Source organism: Ornithorhynchus anatinus, chromosome 14 (genome assembly GCF_004115215.2).
Source record: "Ornithorhynchus anatinus isolate Pmale09 chromosome 14, mOrnAna1.pri.v4, whole genome shotgun sequence".
In the NCBI taxonomy this organism is placed as follows: domain Eukaryota; kingdom Metazoa; phylum Chordata; class Mammalia; order Monotremata; family Ornithorhynchidae; genus Ornithorhynchus; species Ornithorhynchus anatinus.
Window position 1 is genome coordinate 51,085,521 of NC_041741.1, and position 23,906 is coordinate 51,109,426.

At 50.9% G+C, this 23,906-nt stretch overlaps 1 non-coding gene across 1 annotated transcript; it reads right to left on the reverse strand.

The window, feature by feature from the left end:
* Positions 1-352: 352 nt before the first annotated feature.
* MIRLET7B (microRNA let-7b) lies at positions 353-434 on the reverse strand. The gene has a single exon (NR_034679.1). It is a non-coding gene; the product is annotated as a microRNA let-7b (primary transcript).
* Between the last annotated feature and the right edge of the window lie 23,472 nt (positions 435-23,906).

Sequence of the window (23,906 nt, forward strand, 5' to 3'; positions counted from 1 at the left end):
TCTCTAACACAAACACACATATGATCCTTGAAACCAAGGGGGAGAAAGAAATGGAGTGGGAATCCAGCACTTATGACAGTTGGACGACTTTATTAAAAGAACTTGACGGACAAAATCACTCTTGCAAGAGCCTCCCAAGACCCACACGGAGAGGGAACGGTCGGAGCGGAAAACCGTTCCCAGTCCCGGGGTTGTTTCCCCACTTACGTGTCGGCTGGGGGCCGGGGGGAGGAAGCCGGGCTTCCGGGAGTCCAGGGAAGGGTCTGGGGGTCGGGGGCCCGGCGCCCGCATTTCTCCCCCCGTGGCTGCGGCCTGTCTCCCGGGAGGTGACGGTGAGGACGTAAGCCCACCAGGGAAGGCAGTAGGCTGTATAGTTATCTTCTGATTGGGGCAAAATCACTCCCCTGAAACCACACAACCTACTACCTCATCCCGCCAGGGCACAGAGAGCACCGGGAGGTTGGAGGAAAGGCAGGCAGGCAGGCAGTCAGTTCATACCACATACTGAGCGTTTACTGTGTGCACAGCACTGTACTAAGCGCTTGGGAAAGTACAAAAGAACCCCAGAACAGACACATTCCTGGCCCACAGTGAGTTTACAGGGTAGAGGGGGAGACAAAAGAATATATACAAATAAATGACAGAGATGGACATAAGTGCTGTGGGGCTGGGATTGGGGAGCAAGTCAGGGCGACGCAGAAAAGAACGAGGGAGAAGAAGAGGGAAAAGGGTAGAGGGAAGAGGGAAAGGGACTTTTCTTTCCGGTTCGTGCTGAGCCCTGGGGGATTTTGACCAACGTAAAAGCCGGCATCCTCTGGAAAGGGAACCTGGAAAAGGGGTGGAGGGAATGTTTTCCCTTCTATCGATCCATCAATCAATCAGGGAGATTTGAGCATCTGTTGTGTGCAAAACACTGAAGTAAGCACTTTAGGAGTGTCCAATATTAGACCTGAACCCTGCCCGCCAGGACTTTACAATCTAGCAGAGGAAGGGGACTCTCACACGTTCCCAAGAGTCAGAGGGTCTTGAGTTGTAGTTCCAGCTCTGCCACTTGTCTGTTGTGTGAACTTGGGCAAGTCGCTTCACTTCTCTGGGCCTGTTACCTCCTCTATAAAAGGTGGAATAAGAATGTGGGCCCTATGTTTGATAGGGACTCTATCCAACCCAGTTACCTTATATCTACCCCAGCGCGCAGTACAGTGCCTGGCACATAATAAGCGCTTAAGAAATGCCAGTTATTGTCATTATTAGTAGTAGTATTAAAAGCAGTATGACCTAGTGGAAAGAGCCTGGGCCTGGGAGTCAGAAGACCTGGATTCTAATTCTGGCTCTGCCACTTGTCTGCTGTGTGAAATTGACCAAGTCACCTAACCTTTCTGTGCCTCAGGTACCTCATCTGTAAAATGGGGCCTCGATCCTACTCCCTTCTCCTTAGATTGTGAGATTCATGTGGGATAGGACTGTGTCCAACTTAACTTTGATCTACCCCAGTGCTCAGAACAGTGTTTGACACATAGTAAGCACTTAACAAATATTACAACCATAAAAACAATAATAATAATAATAATAAGGCAGTCGTGGCCCGGGGAACCAAATCAACATTCCAAGGCAGTCCAGGGACATGGATCCAAGCTGGTCCTCTATCCCAAACCTGGCCAAGGGTGTGTGGCAGGGCACGATAAAGGATTTGGGAGGCAGTGTGGCCTAGGGGAAAGAACACAGGGTCAGGAGTCCTGGGTTCTAGCCATAACCCCATCCCTGGCCTGCCTGGTGAGTCCCTCCTCCTCTCTGAGCTTCAGTTTCCTCACCCGTAAAACGGGTCATCAACCCTTACTCTCCCTCCTTCTTAGAATGGGTGCTCGTGGGGGCCTGCGACCGTTGTCTGATCCGATTATCCAGTATTGGCCCTCCCCAGCACTCAGCACAGCGCTCCGCATGTAGTGAGGGTTGAATCATTACTACGGCATGGTATCGTTGGACAGAGGGCTGGTCAAAATCAGGTGGACCAGGTGGGATCGGACTTGGTCGGATGGTGGTGCGAGACGCAACCGGGTCCCCCTAGATCGGAAGCTCGTCACAGGCAGGGAACGTGTCTGCTAATTCTGTTGGACTGCCCTCTCTTGAGCGCTTAGTACAGTTCTTCCTGGACTGCAAATTCCCCTCTATACCGGAAGCTCATCATGGGTGGGGCTCATGCCTGCTAATTCTGCTGCACTGTCCTCTCCCGAGCGCTTAGTACAATCCTCCTTGGACTGTAAACTCCCCTCTACACCAGAAGCTCGTCACAGGCAGGGAATGTGTCTGCTAATCCCATTGAATTGTCCTCTACCGAGCGCTTAGTACAGTCCTCCCTAGACCATAAACTCCCCTCTACACCTGAAGCTCATCACAGGCGGGTAACGTGTCAGCTAATTCTGTTGCACTGCCTGTTCTGAGCACTTAGAACAGTGCTCTGCACACATGAAGCCCTCAATAAGTACAACTGTTTGGCTGATTACTGAAAACGGCCTTGGTCCCTCGCTGCACCTGGAAGCCCTGCCCCTCGACGTCCGCGACTGAGAAGACCCCTCTAAGTCTTGCCCGCTTGAGGGTCCGCGCGCAGATCCTTTGGCCCGCCCCCCCGCCCAACCGACGACGCCTTCTGGCGGTGTCCCTCCTGGGTGGTCTCTCCAGCGTCGCTATCACAGCCACTTCAGGAAAGACAGTAGATTGTATAGTTATCTAACAGGCAGGGCGGAGCCCTCAAACTATACAACCTACTACCTCACCCCAAAGGACAGTCTGTCTCCGTGCGGCGGGGTGGGATTCGGGGGTCCTCGGCCTTCGGACGCGGCTGACCTGAGGGAGAGAAAGCTCGAGAGAGAGTGGGACAGCTGGGCGCTTCACACTGTACAGAGAACGCTCTGCTCAGGACCCTTAATATCTCTCTCCCCCTCCTCTAAACTGTAAGCTCGTTGTGGGCAGAGAATGTGTTCACTTGTCCTCTCCCAAGCGCTCAGTCCAGTGCTCTGCACACAGTAAGGGCTCAATAAATACAACTGACTGACTGAAGCATGGGCTAGGCCCCCGGTGCATTGGGACAGTAGGATTCACCCAGGACGGGGCTCCGTCTCCATGGGAACAGGATGCCTGGAGGAGCTGTGGGATGGTCAACCAGGTGGACATCCGTTCTCATGGCTAAGGACGGAACATCCAACTCTAACTCTCCATTCAGTGACTCAGCAAGGATCATCCAACATCCCTGCCTCTCCCCCGGTGATCCAGTATGGACGATCCAACACCCCTGACTCTTCCCTAGTGACCCAACACAGACCAGCCAACACCCATGACTCTCCCCCTCCATCCCTGACTCACCCTCAGAGACCCAGAATGGACCATCTCTCACCCGACTCTCCCCTCTCCATCCCTGACTCTCCTCAGTGACCCAGCACAGACCATCCCACACCCCTGACTCTCCCCTCTCCTTGGACCGTGGGCCTACCGAACCCCTCTTGTTCCTGGTGACATTCTCAACTGCATAGCTTCCTGTGGGAAGAGTCCCACATGCTCACCCAAGGTGGGGGCAGATGTGCTTCCTCCTTTTGGTGTCAGAGTGCCCATTTTCTGCCTTCTATAGGTGCCGCTCGTCCAAATGCTGTGAGATGTGGTGAGCCCCAATATCATATTTGCCCCATCTCGCTTTCACAATGCCGCGGCCCCTCAGGCCTGGTATTTCGGGATTGACGGGACGGGTGCCAAGACGGTCAGCTTCTGCGCAGGCGGAAGCGGCCATACTCTGCTCCCCTGTCCCGGGCTTCTTCCATTCTGGGTTCGAAAGCCACCAACGGCTGACCAACGGCGGCACCTGTGGGAGGGAACTGTGGACAGTCAGGGGAGGCGGGGGGAGGAGTGTCAAAGGGAAGATACATGGGCCACTCAAGGACAGAGGCAGGAGGAAGAGAGACACTCAGGCCACCCAAGGACAGAGATGGGGGAAGAGAGACACAGGCTACCTAAGAACAGCGATGGGAGAAACATCCAGACCACCCAAAGCCAGGGATGATAGTGTGAAAGAGACACACTGTCCACCCAAGGCCAGCAGCATGAAAGAGAGACCACAGCATTTACTCAAGGCCAGAGACGGTGTGAAAGAGAGAATGTGCTTTTTTGTTTTGTTTTTTTACTGGAATTTAAGCGCTTAGTATGTGTCAGAACCTTTACTAAGCACTGGGGTAGCTACAAGCTCAACAGGGTGAACACAGTCATGTCCCACATGGGGCTCACAGTCTTTATTCCCATTTGACAGATGAGGTAACTGAGGCCCAAAGAAATGACTTGCCCATGGTCACACAGCAGACAAGCGGTGGAGCCGGGGTTAAAACCCAGGTCTTTCTGACTCCTAGGCCTGGGCTCTGGGCCTTGACTATGCCAGTCAACCCCTGCTCCCTCCTAATGCTAGAAAAAGGGCTGGGAGTAACAAACCTGTCTCTGACGTACCCGCTCGAACCCTTCGTAGAGTCCGTGAAGTCTTTGACGGTGGCCGGGGTCGGGCTGCTGGCATCTGGTCCACCTGGAAGGAGGGAGCTGGGGGATGGAGAGAGACAGAGAGAGAGAGAAACAACATGAGTGTGGCTCCTCATCAGTCTGGCCAAGAGCTAGCATCAGTCGGGGGGCAAACAGCTTGGGTGTGTGTGGGGGCGGGGGGGGGGAGCCTCCTGAGTCAGCCCACTTAAATCCCTCCTGTCACCCCCAAATCATCCCCTGCTGGGCTCTGGGAGCGGCATAAGCCCCGTCGGGGGTCCTTCTGGCTGAAAACAAATCAGTTCCATTACTGGGATTTATTGGCTGCCTATTAAGTGCCCATCATTTGAGCACCTGAACCAGCTGGCTATTGGCTTCGGCCACCTCCCAGAAGTCTTCCCACGCTGTCCCCGCAGCCCGTGTGATCCAGACCGCCATGGTGTCACAGGGGCACTGACCGCCTGCTCCCTGCCCATTCCCACTTCTGTCCACAACCGTAATTTATTTATTCCTATTAATATCTGTCTCATTCCTCTAGACTGTAACCTCACGGTGAGAAAAGAATATCTGTTTATTGCTGTATTGTACTCCCCCCAAGAGCTTAGGAAAGTGCTCTGCACACAGTAAGTGCTCATTAAATATGATTAGAGATTGTGGGTTCTAATCCCGGCACCGCCACTTGTCCGCTGTGTGACCTTGGGCAAGTCACAACTTCTCTGTGCCTCAGTTACCTCATCTATAAAAATGGGGATTAAAAAATGTTAGCTCCAGGTGACCCAACCTGATTACCCTGTATCTATCTTAGAACAGTGCTCAGCACACAGTAAGTGCTGTGGCTCAGTGGAAAGAGCCCGGGCTTGGGAGTCAGAGGTCATGGGTTCGAATCCCGGCTCTGCCACCTGTCAGCTGTGTGACTGTGGGCAAGTCACTTCACTTCTCTGTGCCTCAGTTCCCTCATCTGTAAAATGGGGATGAAAACTGTGAGCCTCAGGTGGGACAACCTGATGAGCCTGTATCTACCCCAGGGCTTAGAACAGTGCTCTGCACATAGTAAGCGCTTAACAAATGCCAACATTATTATTACTATTAATAACACATACCATAGTAATGCTAATACTAAATAAATACAATTGACTGGTTGTACGGAGTGGAATGCCTGCACAGCTTCAGAGCGTCCACTAGGTGTCAGCCGAGAGCCACAAAAGTGGTCTTGGTAGAAACTTGAATTCATGGCCTTGTTCGGGACACGCGTTGATCAATCATATAATAATGTTGGTATTTGTTAAGCGCTTACTATGTGCAGAGCACCGTTCTAAGCGCTACGATAGACACAGGGGAATCAGGTTGTCCCACGTGGGGCTCACAGTCTTAATTCTCATTTTACAGATGAGGTAACTGATGCACAGAGAAGTTATGTGACTTGCCCACAGTCACACAGCTGACAAGAGGCAGAGCTGGGATTCGAACACATGACCGCAGACTCCAAAGCCCATGCTCTTTCCACTGAGCCACGCTACTTCTCTAATCTAATCATATCTATCGATCAGTGGCATTTACTGAGCGTTTCCTCTGCACAACACTGTACCGAGCACTTGGAAGAGGGCGGTAGAGTTGGTAGACACCTGTCCTCAAGGAGCTGACAGGCTACTGTTTGGAGAACACCGTACTGAGTGCTGGGGAGAGTAGGATAGAGTTACAGCAGACAAGTCAGAGCAGGTATCGAAACCCCATCTGCAGATGAGGGAACTGAGCCACAGGGAAGTGAAGTGCTTGCCCAAGGTCACACAGAAAGGAAATGGCAGAGGCAGATTAGAACCCAGGTCCCTTGAAATTCCCAGGCCCGTGCTCTCTGGCTGCTGTGTGACCTCGGACAAGTCACTGCACTTCTCTGCATCTCGGTGATGTCTTCCGTAAAATGGAGATTAAGACGGCGAGCCCCATATGGGACATGGTTGTTTCCAATCTCTTCAGCTTGTATCTAGCCCAGTGCTTAGTACAGTGCCTGGCACCCAAGTGCTTAACAAGTATTATCCCGGCTCTGCCACTTGGCAGCTGTGTGACTGTGGGCATGTCACTTAACTTCTCTGTGCCTCAGTTCCCTCATCTGTAAAATGGGGTTTAAGACTGTGAGCTCCACGTGGGACGACCTGATTCCCCTATGTCTACCCCAGCGCTTAGAACAGTGCTCGGCACATAGTAAGCGCTTAACAAATACCAACATTATTATTATTATTATTAAGTCACTTCATTTCTCTGTGCCTCAGTTACCTCAACTGTAAAATGGGGATTAACTGTGAGCCTCACGTGAGACAACCTGATTACTCTGTATCTCCCCCAGCGCTTAGAACAGTGCTCTGCACATAGTAAGCGCTTAACAAATACCAACATTATTATTATTATTATACAATACTCCAACGTGGCCAGCAGACGGTGCATTTTGGCAGAACTAGATGGACCCCTCTCCGAGGGAACTGCCAAAAGGCCGGCCGGCCGTGTGACCTTGAGCAAGTCATTTCACTTCCCTGGGCCTCAGCTTCCTCATCTATAAAATGGGGATTCAAAGCCTGTTCTCCCTCCTATTTAGTATAGGCAGCCTGTCACCGACAGTGATGTGTCTGCCCTGATTAGTCTGTACTTACCCTTAGGCTTCGTACACAGCATGGGGTACATTTTAAGCATGCAACAAACGTTAAAAAAAAAAGACACCTGGAGGAGGAAGGGAAGCAACGAGGCCCTGTGGAAGGAGTCCAGGCCTGGGAGTCAGGGGCCCTGGGCTGTAATCCCGGCTCAGCCACCTGCCCGCTGTGTTACTTTCGGCAAGTCACTTCACTTCTTGGGCCTCAGTTACCTCATCTATAAAATAGGGATTAAATCCTACTCCTTCCTGTTTAGACGGAGCCCCCATGTGGGACAGGGATTATGTCCAACCTGATTAACTTGTATCTACCCCAGCGTTTGGTATATAGTGAGTTTTTAACAATTTTTTTTTAAAGAAGGGGTGGGGCCCGGGGCAGATGGAGCCCCTGGGCACCCCCCCCAACCCACCCAGGGCACTCCCCCTCCACCCCTGACACTCCTTCCCAACAGACCTCCTGGAAGCCTGTGGATGTACACTAAGGGACTGGTCTGCCCAGCCCCAGACACACGTGGGAGGCCACTGGAGGACCAGCCCCCTTTCACTGGGGAGAGGAGGGGGCTCTGGGAGGATAGTCAGGGAAGGCTCAGCCACCCTGATGGGAAGACTGTCCTCACAAACCCAGCCCGACAAAAACCTGGGCACCCTGAGCCTCACTGAACTGCTGGTGGAGGCCGCCGTACCGGCCATTAGCCACAGTGCTCCCCCTGCTCGGGAAGGCCTCCGTCCCCCGGCGATTATCCGTGACGCTCACATCTCTCGGGTCAGTGCCCAGGCGGTTCCAGGTAGCGTCTCGGCCCTGGTGATATCCTGGTCGCGGCCACGTTCCTGGCCGATCCCGCTGACCATTTGGTTTGCCGAAAATGCTCGGTTCCAACACTGCCAATGGAACGGCACCTGGTGGCAAGCCTGGTTTTTGACTCGGGTGATTTTTGACTCGGGTCCCTGAACCCCCTGAGAGTTTGACAGACCCCACAAGACAAGAACAAGAGGGTAAAATAAGTTATAGGGAAAAAATGGAGCTGTTTGTCCCTGTTGCCCCACAGACAGAATCTAGGGGAGCCCTGGTCTCCACCGCCTCCTCATTTGGGACTCAGGAGGACCCCGGTCTCCATGGATTCAACCCCGTCAGCCAGTTCCACCCTTGGGCCGGTGACCTAAAACTGGCCATTTTCAAGATGGCGGCACCCTTCCACATGTGGGCGGCTCCGGTGCTCAGTTTGCTTTTCTACTCTTTGCTGAATGACAAACCCAGATGCTCCTTCTGTTTCGGGGTTGTCCTCGGGGGGCTGCTCTGAGGAGACCATGCCACATACCATTCCCGAACACGGCAGCGGCCGGGGGAAGGGTGGGGCGAGGAATCAGTAGTCAGTGTAATAGCAACTTCCTTCTGGAAAGTGAGCTGGCAGCCGGCAGTGTCACCAGGCATGGGAATCAGGCCCCCACTGCCCCTCAACACTTGGAGGATGGCTGCAGTCAGAAACGCCCAGATCGCTGGCCACGGCCAGAGCCGTCCAAATCACAGCTCGCCTCCAGAGCCGTCCAGATCACCGCTCCCCACCAACAGCCGTCCAGATGGTTGGGGAGGCTAGACCACTGCCCGGCCACCTGTTTCCCCCACAGTCCGGTCCTAGAAGGAGCCGTCCGCCGGTTGCCGCCCTGGATGTGAGGATACGTCCACTGTGTCCTCGCTCTCCTTCCTCTCTCCCTACAGAGAGGGGAGGGACAGCTTCCCACAACACGTTGCCACTGATAGCTTTCTGTTTTTGTTTTACTGGTGTCTGTTAAGCGCTGGAGTAGAGTAGTCCATGTCCCACAGAGGCGTCACAGTCTTAATCTCCATTTTACAGATGAGGTAACCAAGGCCCAGAGAAGTAAAGTGACTTACCCAAGGTCACACAGCAGACAAGATAATCAGGTTGGACACAGTCCATGTCCCATACGGGCCTCACAGTCTTAATCCCCATTTTACAGATGAGGTAACCAAGGCCCAGAGAAGTAAAGTGACATGCCCAAGGTCACACAGCAGACATGTGATAGAGCCGGGATTAGAATCCAGGCTCTTCTGACTCTCAGGCCTGTGCTCTATCCACGATGCCACACTGCATCTCACTGTTTCTCGCTGCTAACGGAGGCTACCATCACCACTACAGGTAGCAACGTCTCCACCACCACCGGTGTCAACTTGGTAGAGAAGCAGCGTGGCTCAGTGGAAAAGAGCACGGGCTTTGGAGTCAGAGGTCATGGGTTCGAACCCCGGCTCTGCCACTTGTCAGCTGTGTGACTTTGGGCAAGTAACTTCACTTCTCGGTGCCTCAGTTACCTCATCTGTAAAATGGGGATTAAGACTGTGAGCCCCACGTGGGACAACCTGATTCCCCTGTGTCTACCCCAGCGCTTAGAACAGTGCTCGGCACATAGTAAGCGCTTAACAAATACTAACATTATTATTATTATTATTAACTTGGGGCAGAACACTGTTCTACGCACGTGGAGTCTACGTGAAAGTGAAAGCATAAGACCCTCCCCTCCCCTGCCTTCAAAGGGCTTCTGGTCTCCACTCAATTTGGGGGAGGATTTGTGATTTCCCCAGCCTTTCATCCTCAAACCCGGCACAATTTTGAGAGAGGGGATGTGTGTCTCAGTCAGCCAATTGCATTTACTGCACACTTACAGATCACTGTATTAAGCTCTTGGGAGAGTACAATATAACAATAAACAGACACAATGAGCTTAAAGTGCATTCATTCGATGGTATTTATTGAGCGCTTACTATGTGCAGAGCACTGTACTAAGCGCTTGGAATATACAGTTCGGCAACAGATACAGACAATCCCTGCCCAATGATGGGCTTACAGTCTAATCGAAAATGTTGGTACTTGTTAAGCGCTTACTATGTGCAGGGCACTGTTCTAAGCGCTGGGGGTAGAGGTCTGTGTGGGGAGGGGGGCGGTAGTTGAGGGTAATTCTACTTCCTGTGAGGGTAATCCCCAAATCCGACCCTGCCACCTTTAGCCAGAGCCCCACACTTGCCTCTTCCTCCACCGGGCGCTCTAGAGTGCTCACATTAGTGCTTGGCCCACAGAGGCGCTCAAGAAATATGAATGAAAGTGGTATGTGCTTAGAAAAATTCAGCGCCTGACCATGAGAGGTTAAATCCAAAGCTCTCTTCAATTTTGAGGTCTTTTACAACTCATGGACTAACTTCTATACACATTAACGCAAGCATTTCTGTACACATTAAACTTCCAGACCGGACTAGTTAAGCATAACTAGTCACATACATCCTCATTCCTTCTTCTGCTTCCCTAAATTACATCATGGTCTGGCTTCCCAGTTAGACTGTAAGCTCCTTTAAGTCACAGATTGGGTCTCAACTCTATTGTGTTTTCCCAAGTGCTTAGCAATCAATCGAATTTATTTAGCACTCACTGTGTGAAGAGCACTCTACTAAGCGCTTGGGAGAGTGCAATATAACTGACACATTCCCTGCCCACAATGAGTTTACAGTCTAGAGGGGGAGACAGACATTAATATAAATAAATAATAATAATGGTATTTAAGCGCTTACTATGTGACAAGCACTGTTCTAAGCACTGGGGTAGATACAAGGTAATCAGGTTGTCCCACGTGGGGCTCTCACTCTTAATCCCCATTTTACAGATGAGGTAACCGAGGCATAGAGAAGTTAAGTGACTTGCCCACAGCTGATAAGTGGCAGAGTCGGGATTAGAACCCACGACCTCTGACTCCCAAGCCTGGGCTCTTTCCACTAAGCCAAGCTGCTTCACTGGAAATGGACCTAAACGCCGTGGGGCTGGGTGGTGAATAAAGGGAACAAGTCGGGGCTACGCAGAAGGGAGTGGGAAAAGAGGAAACGAGGGCTTAGTCAGGGAAGATCTCTTGAAGGAGAAGGGCCTTCAATAAGGCTTTGAAGGGGGCAGTGAGTAATTATCTGTCAGCTATGAGGAGGGAGGGCGTTCCAGGCCAGAGACAGGACGTGGGCGAGATAGACAACGTAGTTAGTAGGCACCCAATAAAGACGACTGGTGGTTGATATTCAAATTTTCACTTGTGGACACCAGTCTCTAGGGGAGGACGGAAACTTTAGCCGTTTTGCTGCCTACGGGCATCGCCAATGGCTTCCCCTGACATTCTGGAGAATGTTTGGCTTCTGGTGAAACCAAGATTTAACATGTGAGCACATGTGATCACCACAATGGGGATGAAGACTGTGAGCCCCGGGTGGGATGGGGATTGTGTCCAACCACCAATGGACTGATCGGAGAGGCTGGACAGGTTTCTGAACACATCCAACAGGCATCACCGTAGGACAGGGCCACTGGACACTGATGATGAAGAAGCCAAGACTCTTCTGTCCTCTGACCATGCTGTGATACAGACCACCCCAGCGGTAACCCCTGGGGCCAAGGGAAGGCGCTGGTTCTGCTACAATAATTATGGGGTTTAATTGATATGTTAAGCGCTTACTATGTGTCAAGAACCATACTAAGTGCTGGGATAGATAGAAGATAATCAAGTCCTTCATGGGGCTCACAGTCGAAGAGGAGATAGAACAGAAATTGAATCCCCATGTTGCGGGTGAGGGAACTGAGGCACAGAGAAGTAAAATGACTTGCCCACCATCACACAGCAGGCAAGTGATGGAGCCAGGATCAGAACCCAAGTCCTCTTACTCCCAGGCCCTTTCTTTCTACTCTATTAAGCCATGCTGCTTCTCTTAGTTTATAAAGAGCTTTCTACACGCCCAGCATTGGAGTAATAATAACAGTGATAATGGTATTTGATAAGCACTTACTTTGTTCCAAGCACTGTAATAGGCACTGGTGTAGATTACAAGGTAACCAGGTCAGACACGGTCACTGTCCCACATGGGGCCGCAATCTAAGTAGGAAAGAGAATAGGTATTGAATCTGCATTTTACAGGAAGGAGACAGAAAAGTGAAGTGACTTGAACAAGATACACAGAAGGCAAAGGGCAGAGGTGGGATTAAAATCCAGGTCCTCCGACTCCCGGACCCAGGATCTTCCCACTAGGTTTCAGTCCCACACTTCGGGTGTATGGGGTGAGTACAGGTGTCTCATCCTAATTTTACAGATGAGGGAACCGAGACCCGGGAAGGTTTTAGGTCCCAGAACAGGTCAGGGCCCCCAACTCTCCCAGCCAGCAAAAAGAGGGCAAGGCCACCACACGGCCTCGTGGATAGAGCCCGGGCCTGGGAGTCAGAAGTGTAATCCCGGCTCCACCACGTATCTGCTGCGTGAGTGACCTTGGGCCAGTCACTTCACGTCTCTGGGCCTCAGTTATCTCATCTCTCAAATGAGGATTAAGACTGTGAGCCCCATATGGGACAGGGACTGTGTCCAATCTGATTAGCTGATTACCCCGGCACTTAGTACAGTACCTGGGATGTAGTAAATGCTTAACAAATATTATAAAAAACAAAACAAAAAGAAGTTGGGGGGTCTCCCAATTCAGTGGGCAACAACTCCCAATTCAGCGGGCAAGGAAGACCAGCCTGGCACGTCTAAACTGCCCGGAGGAGGGCACTGCTTGGCCATGGGAGGAGGGCAGTCCCAGCAGCAGTGGGATTGGCAGCCTTTCGCTCTTTCTGCTGCCAACCAGAGTTCGTTGGCAGGGGGTTTCCTCCAAAGCTCCCACAGGGACCAGAGAGCCTGCTGGGGGGCAGAGGAGGGAAGCAGGCCTCAACGACCCTGTCAAGCGTCCGGCTCTGTATCAGGACCGAGACGGCCAGCCCTAGAAAGTCAAGGACTCTGAAACTAACGTCCCCCTCCGCCAAACATTTCCAATCAATCAATGGTATTCATCAACAGCTTACTGTGTGCAGAGTACTGTACTAAGCTCTTGGGAGAGCTCACTACAAAGGAGTTGGTAGACCATTTGCTGCCCACAACAAGCTTATAGTCAAACCAGTCAATCCATCAATGGTATTTATGGAGTGCCTTGCATACAATAGACTATAACAACAGAACTGAGTTGGTAGTTGGTAGTTAAGAATCTAGAAGAGGAGATCCTGGGTCTTCGCCCTTTCCAGCCTCACTCCCCTCCCCTCGCCTTCACCCCCCACCTTTCTCCAACTCCCCACTAGTAGGTAAGATCGGGTCTGGAAGGTGGGCACCCGCCCCTGCTCCAAGAGGCCCCCGGCAGAGAGAGGGGGAGGCCCGCCTTTCATGACAGTCGGGGCACTTTCGGTGGGTGTCTGTAGTGGCTGAAAATGCCTCCAATCATGCCCGGCCTCTAAATACAGTAGGATTGAGAAACAGACACAAAAAAACCCTTTATTCAGAAAACTCCACCCATGACGCAGCGATCTTCCCCGCCAGCTGCTATTTCAGGGTTGCCTGTTTTTGTTTTCTCTCCCTCTCCCTCATTGGGTCTGTGGCGCTCTCCCCGCCTCTCTCTCCCCCTCTCCTGCCCCCCTCATGTCTGCCTCCTCTGTCTCTCTCCTCTGTGTCCGTGTCTCTCTCTCTCTCTCCTGCCTGAGTCTCTCTCCTCTCTGTCCGAGTCTCTGTCCTTTCTGAGTCTCTCTCTCCTCTCTCTGTCCAAGTCTCTCTCCTTTTTGGGTCTATGTCTTTCTCCTTTCTCTCTCTCTGTGTCCACTTTCTTTCTCTCTCCCCCCTCTTCTGTCTCTTTTTTTCGCTCTCCTTTCTCCTCTTTCTTTCCCCTTCCTTCCATTTTTCTCTCTCCCCCTCATCTATATTTTTCACTCTCAACTGTCTCCCGTCCCTTTCTCTCTTCCCCCCCCCTCCTCTTTTTGTCCTGTCTTTCTCTCTCCCCCCCCCTTCTCCTCTGTCTCCTTCTCTTTCTCCCTCTCCTCGGCCTCCTTCTCTGTTCTGTCTCTTTTTCTCCTCTCCGTCTCTTTCTCTGTCTCTCCCACCTGGTCTCTCTCTCCCCAATCCTCCCCTCTGGTCTGTCTCTGGGTCCCGACGTGATCTGCAGCAGGCTCTCCAGAGGCGAGACCGATCTGCGGGTCCAGCGGCGGTTGAGGCGACCCTACCCTCTCCCCGGCCTTGCCCGCGGGCATGGAACAGAGGCCGGCCGACGGGGTCCCAAGGTCAGCGTCTCCAAACCGGCTCTGGGATCCTTCCAAAGCCCGGACTGCCGCCGCTTGTTGAAATGCAGCCAGTCGGCAACAATTAAGCATCTAAATAAAACATGTGGGTCCCGTGTTCCTCACGAAGCTTCCTCTCGGCCACACTGTTTATTTTCTATTTCTCACCGTCTTCACTTGCCAACACTCAGCCACAAAATGGCGGCGCCCGGCCCGGCAGACATTTTGTAACTGTCTCGTTCCAGCAGAACAGAACCAAGAGACACACGGAAGAAAACAACACCGACTTGCCGTGTCGCAAAGAGATCCAGACAGGAAATATTGCAGCCTTCTCCCCTCCCTCTGAGGGGCTTCTCTGCTCTGGTGTAGATTTACATATTAAATCTACAGAAATGGCATAATTAGGGTTTTCTCCTGCCAATGACCCCTCCCATTTTGCTCCCCAACATTAGAGACAGATTCCCTGACTCAGCCCCAGCCCTTTTCTCTTCACCCACTCTTTTCTGCAACGCCCTGACTTGCTCCCTTTATTCATCCCACCCTCCCAGCCCCACAGCACTTATGTCCGCATCTGTCATTTTATTTAGAGAAGCAACGTGGCCTAGCCGATACAGCCCGGGGCTGGGAGTCAGAAGGACCTGGGTTCTAATCTCGGCTCTGCCACTGGTCTGTTGTGTGACCTCGGACAAGGCACTTCACTTCTCTGTGCCTCAGTGACCTCGTCTGTAAAATGGAGATTTAGCTTGTGAGCCCCATGTGGGACAGTGATTGTGTGCAACCTGATTAGCTTGTATCTACCCCAGTGCATTCAACAGTGCTTGACACATAGTAGAGGCTTAACATATACCATCATTATTTATCATCATAATTATTATTAATTTCTACTGATGTCTGTCAACCCCTCTAGATCGTAAGTTCATTGTGGGCAGGGAATGTGCCAGTTTACTGTTATATTGTACTCTCCCAAGTCTCAGTATGGTGTTCTGTACACACTAAGCACTCAATAAATACGACGACATGCTTGGCACATCTTTACACCTCCTCTCCCACAACATTGGAGTGGGCATCAACACCCAAGTGAGCCAACCCCACAATCCGGCCAGCGTACAACTTCAGCCCACGGGTCCCCTGAGTTCCAACCTCCCAGAATCTATTGCATTCAGTGGCTACGACCCCTCCTGCACTCTCCGCTCTGATTGCCGTCCTGGGTTGCCTCTTACGGGAGTCTGGCAAATAAACAATGGACCCGGCAGCGCACCTGCAAAAAGAAGGGGAACATCCCCCGACAACGACTCTGCCTCGGCCCCCGAAGGACGGCCCAAAGCACACGGGGTTCCACTGTGTCCACTCCCTGCCCAAACACCAGCTGGAATATTCTCCCCAGATAAAGCCTGAGGGCCATCCTGCGCTAGACATTCCAGCCTTCCTTTTTTTAAAAATGGTATTTGTTAAGCACTTGCTATGTGCTAGACACGTCACAGTCCCCTTCCCACATGGGGCTCACAGTCTTAATTCCCCCTTGAAAGATGAGGAAACTGAGGTGCAGAGAAATGAAGCCCAAGGTCACACAGCAGACAAGAGGCGGAGCTGGGACTAGAACCCACGTCCTTTGGACTCCCAGGCCCGGACTCTTGCCATTAGGCCATGCTGCTTCTAAGTAAGAGAGGATCCCTACAAGATGCACCCTTTGCTAATGGCTGGTAAGAGTAATAATCATAATTATCATCATCAATAATAAAAACGGTATTTCTTCGACGGTGAGCCCCGGGGGAGCCAGAAACAGGGCCTACTGCTCACCTGTGTACTTTTTCCCAGTGCTCAACAGAATGCTTTGCCCATGACCAGACCCAGGTCCACTCTTGTAATAACAGAGAAGTGGCGTGGCCTAATGGAGAAAGCCCAGGCCTTGGAATCAGAAGGACCTGGGTTCTAATCCCAACTCTGCCACTTGTCTGCTGTGTGACCTACAGCACGTCACTTTACTTCTTTGGGTCTCAGTTACATCATCTGTAAAAAAGGGACACACAGACTGTGTCCAACCCGACTACCTTGTATCTATCCCAACAATTAGTACAGTCCCTGGCACGTAGTAAGCGCTTAACAAATGCCACAAAAAAAATCTGAGATGGGAAAAGGTGCCTTATCCCAATTTTTCCTAGGAGGAATCTGAGTTCCAGAGGCTTCGGGACTTGCCGGAAGTCCTATCCTATTAGCCGGTGCCCAACCTGGCCCTGGTCTCCTGACTCCCAGTTCTATGCATGGGGCGATCAATCATTCGGTAGTATTTACTGAGCGCTTACTATGTGCAGAGCACTGGACTAAATGTTTGGGAGAGTATGGAATAACAGAATTAGCAGACACACTCCTGGGGCAGTATTGAGAGCATGGATGCCCTCCCCGACCTGCTCCCCCAACCCCCAAGGACTGTAAGTTCATTATGGACAGGGAATGTGTCTGCTGATTGTTATATTGTTCTCTCCCAAGCACTTAGTACAGTGCTCAGCACACAATGAGCACTCAATAAATATGATTGACTCTTTAAGCTCCTTAGAAGGATGCCTGGCCACCCAGCAACCAACTACCACAGGACCAGGACAAGCCTAACATCTACCACAGCCTCAATAGTCAAACAACGTCACACAAGCAACTGACCAAATCAACTCTGATGTTCGCATGAACCTACTTTTGTACACCTCCCTTTTCCCTTCTCCCCTCCTTAGATAACTTGGTGCCTGCCTCCCCTGGTAGGCTGTAAGCTCCTTGAGGGCAGAGATCATGTCTACTAACTTTAATGTACTTTCCCAACTGTTCACTACGGTGTCTGAAGAGAGCAGATTGTAAATTTCTTGAGGGCAGTGACCGTGCCTTTTAACTTGGGAAGCAGCATCTCCCAGTGGAGAAAGCACGGGCCTCAGAGCCAGAGGACCTGGATTCTGATCCCGGTTCCTCCATTTGCCTGCTGTGTGATCTTGGGCAAGTGACTTCACTTCTCTGTGCCTCAGTTTCCTCAACAGTAAAATGGGGGCGCGATACCTGTTCTCTCTCCAACTTTGAGCCCCATGTGGGACAGGGACTGCATCTCACCTGATGAACTTGTGTCCACCCCAGTGCCTAGAACAGTGCTTGACACCTAGTAAGTGCTTAATAAATATCATTAAAAAACAACAGATAAACTCCCAAAACGGTTGTACCCTCCTAAGCATGTGTACAGGGCCCTGCCCACAGTAGGTACTCAATAAATACCTACTGGTGGATTGACTGGCCATGAGTTCATTATGGGCAGGGAATGTATCTGGTAATTCTGTTGTACTGTAATCTCCCAAGCGCTTAGTTCAGTGCTCGACACACAGCGAGTGCTTAATAAATATGACTGATTGATTGGCTGGTGGGCCAAGGAAGGTGCCTCAGTAAGCGCTTAACGAATACCATATTTATTATGGGCAGGGAGGAGAAGGTCCAGGGGCTCGTGAATCTTGTGCCCAGGTGGCCAAGCAGTATGCCCCCTAGCAGAGCTGAAGCAGCAACAGTCTTTGGCCCCGAGGTGCCAGCACCTCCTCCCTCTCCCGAAGGGCAGGGCTCACGCTTCCTGATGCGGCAGGCTGAAGGGAGGCTCTGAATCCCCGGTGGAAAGATCCGTGTGGATGTCGGGAAGAGAGAGTTCCTGAATGGTGATTCTACCAGGATGACTCCCCTTCTATTCTCCATCTACACCCACTCCCTTGGAGAACTCATTCGCTCCCATGGTTTCAACCGTGCGGGTGATTTCCAAATTTACCTCTCCAGTCCTGATCTCTCTCCACTGCAGTTTCGCATTTCCTCCTGCCTTCAAGACACCTCTACATGGATGGCCCGGCCGACACTTCAAACGTAACACATCCCAAACAGAATTTCTCATTTTTCCCCCATAAACCCTGTCGTCTTCCTCGACTTTCCCATCGTTGCGGACGTCACCACCACCCTCCCTGTCTCACAATCCCATATATCCATGGAGAGAACTTCAACTCGTCTCTCTCATTCAACCTACATATTCAATTTGTCACCAAATCCTGTTGGTTCGACCTTCACATCATTAAAATCCATCCTTTTCTCTCCATTCAAACTGCTATCATGTGAATCCAAGCATTTATCTTATCCCACTTTGATTACTACATCGGTCTCCTTGGTGACCTCCCTGCCTCCTGTTTCTCCCCACTCCACTCCATACTTCAGCCTGCTGCCCGGATCATTTTTCTACAATAACATTCAGTCCACATCTCCTCACTCCTCAAAAACCTCCAGTGGTTGCTCATCCAACTCCACATCAGAGAGATACTCCTCACTGTCGGCTTCACATCGCTCAATCACCTTGCCCTCTCCTACCTCACCTCGCTGCTCTCCTACAGCCTTGCCCGCACACTTCACTCTTCTAACGCCAACCTACTCTTTGTCCCTCAATCTCATCTATCTCGCTGCTGATTTTTCACCCGCATCCTGCCTCTGGCCTGGAACGCCCTCCCTCTTCAGATCTAACAGATGATCACTCTCCTTACTCTCAAAGCCTTATTGAGGCACACCGGGTTCAGCTAATAATAATAACAATAATTGTGGCATTGGTTAAGCGCTTACTTTGTGCCGGGCACTATACTAAGCGCTGGGGTAGATAAAGCTAATTGGATGGGACACAGCCTCTGTTCCATGTGGAGTTTTCAGTCTCAATCCCCATTTTGCAGAGGAGGTAACTGAGGCCCAGAGAAGTTAAGTGGCTTGCCCAAGGTCTCATGGCACACCAGTGTCGGAACCAGGATTAGAACCCAGATCCTCTGACTCCCAGGCCTGTGTTCAATCCATTAGGCCACACTGCTTCTCAGAGCAGACTAACAGTTTAGGAAGGTGTACTAGGATTGAGTCCTTATTTGAGAGATGAGGAAACTGAAGCTCAGAGAAGTGAAATGACTCACCCACGGTCACCCAGCACACCTGTGGTGGAGTCAGGGTTAGGATCCAGGTTTCTGGGCTAGAAGGACGCACCCCCGGTTTAAGGAGAGCTGGGATTAGTGCCCTTCATCAATGGAGGTGGGGGTGGGAGGGGTGCTGTGGCCCGTCTTGCTCAGAGCCCTGCTGGCCCCAGAGGGCACAGACAGCCCACGTACCTGGAGACCCTGTGCCATCTGGGGGCGGGGGTGGGATGACCCGACAGGAAGGCTGAGCTGCAAACACCATCTGCTTGGGGACGGAAGACAGACAGAGAGAGAGAGAGAGAGATCAAAAATGTTTCTAAAGCTATTTTCCCCATTGGTGAATTACCTGAAAGTTGGGATTTATTATTGTTAATAGTAATGAGGATTGTGGTATTTGTTAACTGCTTACTGTGTATCAGGGACTGTACTAAGTTCTCGGGTAGATACAAGCAAATCAGGTTGGACATAGTGCATGTCCCATGGCTCACCGTCTCAATCCCCAAACCTCACAGATGAGGTAACCGAGGCACAGAGAAGTGAAGTGACTTGGCCAAGGTCATGCAGCAGACAAGTGGTGGAGCCGGCATTAGAACTCAAGACCTTCTGACTCCCAGTCCCGGGCTCTATGCCCTAGGCCACGCTGCTTTTCTAAAGGCATGAAGCCCCCTTGCCACCATTCCCCATAAAGACATCAGCAACCCTGAGCCATTCATCGCTCCCGCCAACTCTAGCACTGAGGAACTTATTTACATCTCATTTATTTTTGTGGTAAGTATTTTTGTTTGCCTCTCCTTTACAGTGCCATCGGCCTAGAAATGGGGCCTTTCATCACTCACACACACTCAAGACATACTCTCTCTCACACTCCTACACACGCATATTCTCATTCATTCAATCGCATTTATTGAGCGCTTACTGTGTGGAGGGCACTGTTCTCATATACTCACACTCCATACACAAACACTCTCGCACACTCACAGACCCACCCATCTACCCTCTCTCCCTTGGCCAAGGTTAGCTTTTGAAACCCACTGGTCATTTTTGTGGTCAGAATTCCTAGACAATGGGGTGACTAGACTCCAGACTAACTGCTACAGGCTAAATATATTTTTATCCCTTTAATAAACATCTGAAATTACAGATAACAGATAACAGATTGCTGTTATCCCTTTACAGGCTCTGACTAGCTCTTGTTAATAATAATAATCATAACTGTATTTGTTCATTCATTCAATAGATCGTATTTATTGAGCGCTTAATGTGTGCAAAGCACTGTACTAAGTGCCTGGCAGAGTACGACAGAACAGACACATTCTCTGCCCTCAAAGAGCTTGCTAAGCACTTACTATGTGCCAAGAACTGTACTAAGCACTGGGGCAGATACAATATGATCAGAGCCCACGCAGAGCCTACAGTCTAAGTACAAGGGAGAGCGGATACTGAATCCCCATTTTGCGGAGGCAGGAACTGAGACCTAGAGAAGTGAAATGTCTTGCCCAAGGTCACACTGAAGGTAAGTGGCAGAGCTAAGATTAGAACCCCGGTTTTCTGACTTCTAGGCCCGGGCTCTTTCCACTAGGTCACACTGCTTCTCGTTGGGACAGTCACAAGGGTCTCACGATGGACAGATGGTCACGAAACAGAAACAGTGTGTGATGACGTACATTCTCGGATCCAGGGAGGACAGTACGGGGGAGCTACGAGGGGCGAGACCAATGATCCAAACCAACGGGTGTGGGACCGTGTGTGAACGTGCGAGGGAGTGTGGGAGACTGTGGGGGAGGTGGTGAGGGTGGGAGATTGGGTGTGAGTGGGGACGCAGGAAAAGGAGGACACAGAGACGGAGAGAAAAACTGATGGCGTGATGGAGACCAAGAGACATAGGAGAATATAAAGCATTAATAGGGTGGAACGGTTAAATGGGGTTTGAAGGCTCAAGGACAGGTTAGATATAAAGATTAGCATGGTCCAAGGGAGAGAAGCACAGGTCTGGGAGTCCGAGGACCTGGGTTCTAACCCCGGCTCCGCCACTCGTCTACTGGGTGACCTTGGGCAAGTCACTGCTTTGTGTCTCAATTATCTCATCTGTAAAACGGGGATTAAGACTGTAAGCCCCATGTGGGGCAGGGACAGTGTCCAATCTGATTAGCTTGTCTCTCCCCCAGTGCTTAGCACAGTAGCAGTCCACTTAGTACCTCCGGGCAGAGAGAGTCTTGCAGGACTTCCATGAGAATACCAACCAAGGGCCACCCTTCTGCCTTCGGTCGATATTTTCGCATCCGACGCCAGAGCTTTCCGAAGGCTTTATTCCCACCAACTTTGTAATAATAACTTATCTCTGATTTGCCTCCTAGGTGAATTCCCCAAGGGTAAGCTGACGTGACAGATTTCTCAACCCCCATCCAGCCTCGAATCAGCATTTTTGACCAAAATAGAAGATTCCAAGTTAATCGAGGACTTTCACCTCCTACACACACACACCCGCCCTCCCCCTCCTCTGACTTCTCTGGTTTTATTTTCTAGGTGAGAAGCACCATGACCTTGTGGATACAGCACAGGTCTGGGAGTCAGAAGGACCTGGGTTCTAATCTCAGCTCTGCCATGTTTCGGCTGTGTGACCTTGGGCAAGTCACTTCACTTTTCTGTGCCTCAGATACCTCATCTGTACAATGGTGATTAAGACTTTGAGCCCTATGTGGGTCAGGGATTGTGTCCAACAGGATAAGTGACTTACCCAAGGTCACAAAACGGGCCGGTGGCAGACTCAAACCCCAGTCTCCCAGCTCCAAGACCTCTGCTCTTTCCACTAAGCCATGCTGCCTCCCTGCCAGGCCTCTCCCCACTGAGAACCTGGGCTTTCCTTATAGCACTGGGGTGGGTGGGAGGGTGGAGCTGATGAGGAGCACTCCTCTTTGAAGGAAATTTCAGAGCTGTGGGCAATCTGGGACATAAAATCATCCGGATAGGTCCAAGGAGTTTGGTGTGCTCCACTTATGTTGTATCTAACCCAGCGCTTAGTCCAGTGACTGGTACATAGCAATCACTTAAATGCCATTAAGAAAAAACAAACTCTTCTGGGCCTCAGTTTCCTTATCTCTAAAATGGGGATTCAATACTTTTTCTTCTTCTTAGACTATAAGCCCTGTATGGGACAGGGACTGTCCCAACTGATTATTATCTAGCTCCCTCTGTGCTTACTTCAGTGCTTAAAAAATCCCACAATCAATAAAATTACTATTTACTGGCAAAGAAAGAGGGTGCTGAGAGAGAACCTGAGGAGAACAAAGGGAGAGGGGGAAGATGGAGCCAGAGAAGGAGAGGAAGAGGGAGAGAAGGAGGTGAAGTCGAGAGGGAAGGGGGAGAAAGAGGGAAAGATGGAAAGTGAGGGGAAGAAGAGGGAGAGGGAGGAAAAGAGGAAGTAGAGGAGGAGAAAGCCAGGGAAAGAGAAGCAGAAGGAAAGAGACAAAGGGATTGAAAGAGAAAAAAAAATCACTCATAGCCCACCGTCCTCTGGTCTCCCTCTACCAGAATTAAACCTTAAAAATCCACATGGCCCAGATGGACAGAAACAGAGAAAACCCCAGTAGAAGGAGGAAGGAAGGAGGAGGAAAAGAAAAAAAAGAAGGAGGAGCCTCATTAAACATGACTGTTCTGAGCACGCCCCTGACTTTGGATCGGGGTTTCTGTGGTGAAACTGGTTAGGAAATTAGTTTCTTGCTTGATAATTTCCCCCACATTCACCACATCAAAGGCCGAACGGGGGCCCTCTCGTGAATGGAGACAGTGTGTACGTAGCTGAAACAGCGAGGAAGAGGGCGAATGGTTTTTTAGCGGATTTTATAAAGACCATCTGGATGGGTAAGCCTGCAGAGGTTCCCAGCTCCTGCATTAGGTATTTTCTCATGTAAGGAAAAATGTCCCCTGACAAAACCCGTGTGCATTTTAAGGGAACAACTCCTGTTTTGGGGGTCCCAGCAGTGACCAACTTCAAAGGATAATGATCCGTATGACCTAGGGGAAAGAGCACAGGCCTGGGAGTCAGAAGGACCTGGGTTCTAATCTTGGCTCCACCACTTGTCTGCTGTGTAACCTTGGGCAGGTCGCTTCACTTTGGGCCTCAGTTACCTCATCTGTAAAAATGGGGATTAAGACTGTGAGTTCTATATGGGCTTGCACACAGTAAGTGCTCAATAAATACGAATTAATGAATGGGACAGGGACTGTGTCCAACTCAATTATCTTGTTTCTTCCCCAGCACTCAGTACAGTGTCTGGCACATAGTAAATGCTTAACACACATCACAATTACTATTATTATTGATCAAGGAAGGTTACTTGTTCAACACCGCCTGGGTGACAACATGGGGTTAAGTGCTGGGGATGCATTTGGGATAATCTGACGGGACATACTTCCTGTCCCTCTTGGGCCTCTCATGCCAAGAGGGAGGGAAAGCAGGGACCTTCTCCCCAATAGACAGAGGAGGAAACTGAGGGCCAGAGTAGTTGGGTGACTTGCTTGGGGACACCCAGCACGCCACGGGCAGGGGTTAGAACCCAGGGCTCCTGACTCCCTCCAGCCATCCCGTTCTGCCTTGCCCTTACACTCAGATTTGCTTCGTTTATTCACCCCTCCCTCAGCCCCACAGCATTTATGTCCACATCCACAATTTGCTGATTTATATTCATGACTGTCTCCCCTGCTAGACTGTAAGCTCATTGTGAGAAGGGAACGGGTATACTG